Genomic DNA, 6,248 nt, shown 5'->3' on the forward strand with positions numbered 1-6,248 from the left:
ACAGAGGATACCGACCTTACATCACTCCGAAAGGTTTAGAATGTGATTCCATGAGTCGAGCATGCATTATATATATGTATCTATTTTACTCTACCGAGCCACGCTATAGTTGGCCGGGTACAGCACCTATTGTGCAACCACTAATCAGTTGGGTTTTACCGAGCTCCACGTGGCCGGGTACGATTCTACCGAGCCTTATGATGGCCGGGTACGTTTTTTTACCGAGCCTATTATGGCCGGGTACGATATGATGATGATGATGCCCACAGAGGCAAATGCTTTAAAGGTTTATGTATTTATACATATGTATCATGCATTTCATGTAAGTAGCCCTCAGAGGTACTAAGATGTTACAAGTTGTATATTCTCTATCCTTGCTTACATTACTGATCGTATTTATGGTTCCTTGCCTTACATACTCAGTACTTTATTCGTACTGACGTCCTTTTATTTGTGGACGCTGCATGTCGTGCTGCAGGTCCTGATAGACAGGCAGGTGCAGCTCCCCCACCACAGTAGACTGTCCAGTTCAGCGGTGATTGGCGAGATCCCTTCTCCGGACTTGCCTTGGTCTTGGTATGCAATTTTTGTTATAGACATTATGGGTATGTCGGGGCCCTGTTCCGGCTATGTTGCAACACTTATGTTCTTTTAGAGGCTCATAGACAGGTGTCGGCTCATGTATAGTTTGGTATGCCTTGTCGGCTAGTTTTTGTTGTATAGTCTTTCATAGTAGCGTGGTAGCTCATACCTTATATGTAGTTTCTTGATTGTCTGGTCATCCCCTGCTATGTATGTTCATGCCGTCATATTTTATTGCTGGTTGTCCATGATCTAGGTCTACCATTTATATTGATCTCGTCAGCCCTAAAAGATAATAATGAAGGTTAGATGAAATGTACGTTGGTGCTCGGCAAGTGTGGTCGGGTGCTAGTCATGGCCCTTCAGTTTGGGTCGTGACAAACTTGGTATCAGAGCAAGTCTGTCCTAGGGGTTGTCTATGAGCCGTGTCTAGTAGAGTCTTGATTATGGATGTGTAGCGCGCCACATTTATAATCAGGAGGCTACATGACATCTAGGGTTGTTACCTTCTTCCTGAATCTAGATCGTGCGTAGAGTTGAGTCGTAAGTGTTCGTCTCTAATATTCACCTTGTTTTTTTCAGTGATGCCTTCGACTAGGAAGCAAACGATTAGTAGACGGCTTGATACAGCAGCGGGAGAGGGTACCAGTCAGGTGCCCCAAGTCAGAGCAGGACAAAGTGAGGCTCAAAGTGAGATGCCCTCTCATACCTCATCTACTCCATCTCCTCCAGAGGATATTAGAAGGCACCCAGCGCCTCCAGTTCCTCCGTCTGGCACTCCAGACCAGGATATGCGGAGTGCTTTGCAGTTATTGACTAGCTTGGTAGCTGCTCAGGCTCAGAGGCAGAATACAGGTGCTGCTGAGAAACCAGTTAGTACAAGAGTTCGTGATTTTATTAATTTAGACCCTCCAGTGTTTACCGGATCAGACCCCAAGGAGGACCCACAGACTTTTATTGACCAGGTTCATCGTACACTTCGGGTTATGCATGTTAGTGATACAGAGGCAGTAGAGTTGGCTTCTTATCGGCTACGGGATTTAGCGGTTCTCTGGTATGATAGTTGGGAGAGATCCAGGGGTCCGAACCCTCCTCCAGCTGTGTGGAAGGAATTTTCTGAGGCCTTTCTTCGTCACTACTTGCCAGTTGAGATACGACGAGCTAGAGCTGATAAGTTCTTGAACCTTAGACAAGGTAATATGAGTGTGCGAGAGTACAGTATGCAGTTTGATTCTTTGGCAAGGTATGCTCCCCATATGGTGGCCGAGATGAGTGATAGGGTGCATATGTTCGTGAATGGGTTGGGACCACATCTGATAAATGAGTGTACGACAGCCTCCTTGGTGGAGGGCATGGATATTTCCCGTATTCAAGCTTATGCCCAGACCCTAGAGGATCGTAAGCGCCAGCAGAGGGCAGTTAGGGAGCAGGATAGAGGCCAGCATAAGAGGGCGAGATTTGCAGGGTATTCTGATGACTTCAGAGGCCGCATCAGGCCACAGTTTTCGAGGAGTTCGGCGCCACCTGTAGCTAGTGCTCCTCCACAGTTTCAGAGGCCTCGATATGATCGATCCTATTCTGGTCCAGGTCAGAGTTCACGGGCATCTGGCTCGCAACATCACAGGTATACTAGTCAGATGAGACCCCCAACACCACATTGTGATCAGTGCGGCAAGGCCCACTTTGGACTGTGTCGTCGAGGTTCTGATGCATGCTATTCGTGCAGGCAGCCTGGCCATATGATGCGGGATTGTCCTAATAGAGGAGGTGATGGTATGGCTCAGCCGACTGGATCTGTGTCTGGTTCTTCCTCATCAGTTCGACCTCCAGCACGGGGTTTTCAGTAGTCGACAGGTCGTGGTAGGGGTAGAGGTGCAGTGCCGAGTTCGAGTGGTGCTCAAAATCGAACCTATGCTCTAGTAGGTCGACAGGATCTCGAGTCGTCTCCAGATGTTGTTACAGGTATTATATCTGTGTTTTCTTATGATGTATATGCGCTGATTGATCCGGGATCTACATTATCATATGTTACACCCTTTGTGGCTAATAAGTTTGGCATTGAACCTGAATTGATAAGTAAACCCCTCGCGGTATCTACTCCGATAGGAGATTCTGTGATTGCTAGAAGGGTATATAGAGGTTGCACTGTGATGATTTGTAGTCGTCAAACCTCGGCAAATTTATTTGAGTTAGAAATGGTTGATTTTGATGTGATAATGGGAATGGACTGGTTGGCCTCATGCTATGCAAATGTTGACTGTCGTACGAAGATGGTTAGGTTCCAATTTCCGGGTGAACCCGTCATTGAATGGAAAGGGAACATTGCTACACCGAAAGGTAGGTTTATTTCCTATCTTAAGGCAAGGAAAATGATCTCAAAAGGTTACATTTATCATCTCGTTCGCGTTAGGGATGCGGAGGCGAAACCGCCTACTTTACAATCAATCCCTGTGGTCAACGAATTCCCAGATGTTTTCCCAGATGAACTCCCAGGCCTTCCTCCTGAAAGGGAGATTGAGTTTAGCATTGATGTGTTGCCTGACACTCAACCGATCTCTATTCCTCCATACAGAATGGCCCCGACAGAGTTGCGAGAGTTGAAGGTGCAGTTGAAGGACTTGCTGGATAAGGGCTTTATTAGGCCTAGCACTTCACCTTGGGGTGCACCAGTCCTATTCGTGCGGAAGAAAGACGGGTCGTTACGGATGTGTATCGACTATCGACAGTTGAATAAGTCTACTATAAAGAACAAGTATCCACTTCCAAGAATTGATGACCTGTTTGACCAACTCCAGGGTGCCAAGTATTTCTCTAAGATTGATTTACGTTCAGGGTATCATCAGGTGAGGGTTAGGGAGAAGGATATTCCAAAGACGGCCTTCCGGACAAGATATGGGCACTTTGAGTTCTTGGTGATGTCGTTCGGGCTAACAAATGCCCCAGCAGCTTTTATGGATCTCATGAATACTATATTCAGGCCCTATCTTGATGTGTTCGTGATTGTATTCATTGATGACATTCTAGTGTATTCTCGTTCGGAGGCGGAACATGCGGGCCACTTGCGGATAGTATTACAGACGCTTCAGGATCGTAAGTTATATGCTAAGCTCTCCAAATGTGAATTCTGGCTGAACTCAGTAGCATTCCTTGGCCATGTGATATCTGATGAGGGTATTAGTGTCGACACTCAGAAGATCGATGCAGTAAAGAATTGGCCGAGACCTACAACACCATCAGAAGTCCGCAGCTTCCTAGGGCTAGCAGGATATTATAGGCGGTTTGTAGAAGGATTTTCCTCTATATCATCACCATTGACTAAGTTAACACAAAAAGCTACCAAATTCCAGTGGTCTGACACTTGTGAACGTAGTTTTCAGGAGCTGAAGAATCGATTGACATCTGCACCAGTGCTCACTCTTCCTGAAGGAACAGAAGGTTATGTGGTATATTGTGATGCCTCAGGTATAGGTTTGGGGTGCGTATTGATGCAGCGTGGGAATGTGATTGCTTATGCATCAAGACAATTGAAGAAGCATGAAAAGAATTATCCAACCCATGATTTGGAATTGGCTGCAGTAATATATGCTTTGAAGATATGGCGGCACTACTTATACGGCGTCCATGTTGACATCTACACAGATCACAAGAGTTTACAATACATCTTCAAGCAGAAAGAGTTGAATTTGAGGCAGCGTAGGTGGCTTGAATTATTGAAAGACTACGACGTCGAGATATTGTATCATCCCGGTAAAGCCAATGTTGTGGCAGACGCTCTCAGCCGTAAATCAATGGGAAGCTTAGTACATATTGAGGCAGGTAGATGGGGGTTGATTAAAGAGCTTCATCAGCTAGCCAATATGAGAATCAGATTGTTAGACTCTAATGACGGAGGTGTTACTGTACAGAATACATCAGAATCATCTTTGGTAGCCGAGGTAAAAGCACGACAATATGAAGATCCTATCTTAGTACGATTAAGAGAAAGCATTCAACAGTGTAAAAGTATGGCTTTTGGGATCGGAAAAGATGGGGCACTGAGATACCAGAGCCGATTGTGTGTGCCTAATGTGGCAGGGTTGCGAGAGAAGATTATGAATGAGATTCATCAATCCCGATATTCCATCCATCCCGGCTCGACAAAGATGTATCATGATGTCAAGGAGCAGTATTGGTGGGATAATATGAAGAAGTCTATTGCAGAATTTGTAGCCCAGTGTCCCAATTGTCAACAAGTAAAGATAGAACATCAGAAACCCGGTGGATTGCTTCAAAATATAGAGATTCCGACCTGGAAGTGGGAGGTGATTAATATGGACTTCATTATTGGATTACCTCGCTCTTATCATAAGTTTGACTCCATCTGGGTGATAATTGATCGACTTACAAAATGTGCCCATTTTCTGCCAGTGAAGACAACTTACACGGCTGAAGATTATGCAAAGTTGTATATCAAGGAGATTGTTAGGCTTCATGGTGTGCCCATATCTATTATATCAGACCGAGGAGCTCAATTTACGGCTAACTTTTGGAGGTCTTTCCAGAAGGGTTTAGGCACACAGGTAAATCTCAGCACTGCATTTCATCCGCAGACTGACGGACAGGCTGAACGTACCATTCAGACACTGGAAGATATGCTACGAGCATGTGTTCTAGATTTTAAGGGGAATTGGGATGATCATCTTCCACTCATAGAATTCGCCTATAACAATAGCTACCATTCCAGTATTAAAATGGCCCCATACGAGGCACTATACGGGAGGAGATGTAGATCACCAGTTGGATGGTTCGAAGTCGGTGAAACAGAATTATATGGGCCAGATTTGATTCACCAAGCTATTGAGAAGGTGAAAGTGATACAGGAGCGATTGAGGACGGCACAAAGCAGGCAAAAATCTTATTCTGATGTCCGACGTCGTGATCTAGAGTTTGAGGTTGGTGATTGGGTTTTCCTGAGGATCTCACCAATGAAGGGTATTATGCGTTTTGGGAAGAAAGGTAAGCTGAGTCCAAGGTATATCGGGCCGTATAAAATTCTTCGACGGATTGGACAGGTTGCTTATGAGTTAGAATTGCCATCCGAATTGGAATTTGTCCACCCGGTATTCCATGTATCTATGTTGAGAAAATGTATTGGAGACCCTTCTCGAGTCGTCCCTATCAAAGATGTACAAGTTACAGAGGACCTATCATATGAAGAAGTGCCAGTGGCGATATTAGATCGGCAAGTCCGCAAGCTGAGAACAAAAGATGTAGCTTCCGTCAAAGTATTGTGGAGGAACAAAAATATGGAAGAAATGACATGGGAAGCAGAAGAGGAGATGAAGTCTAAATACCCTTACTTATTCCAGAATGAAGATAACAAGGATGCTGGTGGAAGACAGGATACATTGGAAGGTGAAACGGCTCTATGAGGTAAGCAATAATTTGAGAATACTCCTCCTTAATACAAAATGGTGATATGTAGATAATGTAAATACGCATAATGCTTTGTGTAGCCTTGTGAAGCCATATGTTGGGCTTAATTACTTGCAAGTTTTGCTAGTGACCATTTTATAGGGGAAAATTGATCGGAAATTTCCATTGGAATCCACGATGATTTAAACTCCCCATAAACCCTTACATTCGAGGACGAATGTTCCTAAGGGGGGGAGGGTGTTACAACCCAT

This window comes from Nicotiana sylvestris, chromosome 1 (genome assembly GCF_000393655.2).
Source record: "Nicotiana sylvestris chromosome 1, ASM39365v2, whole genome shotgun sequence".
NCBI lineage: Eukaryota > Viridiplantae > Streptophyta > Magnoliopsida > Solanales > Solanaceae > Nicotiana > Nicotiana sylvestris.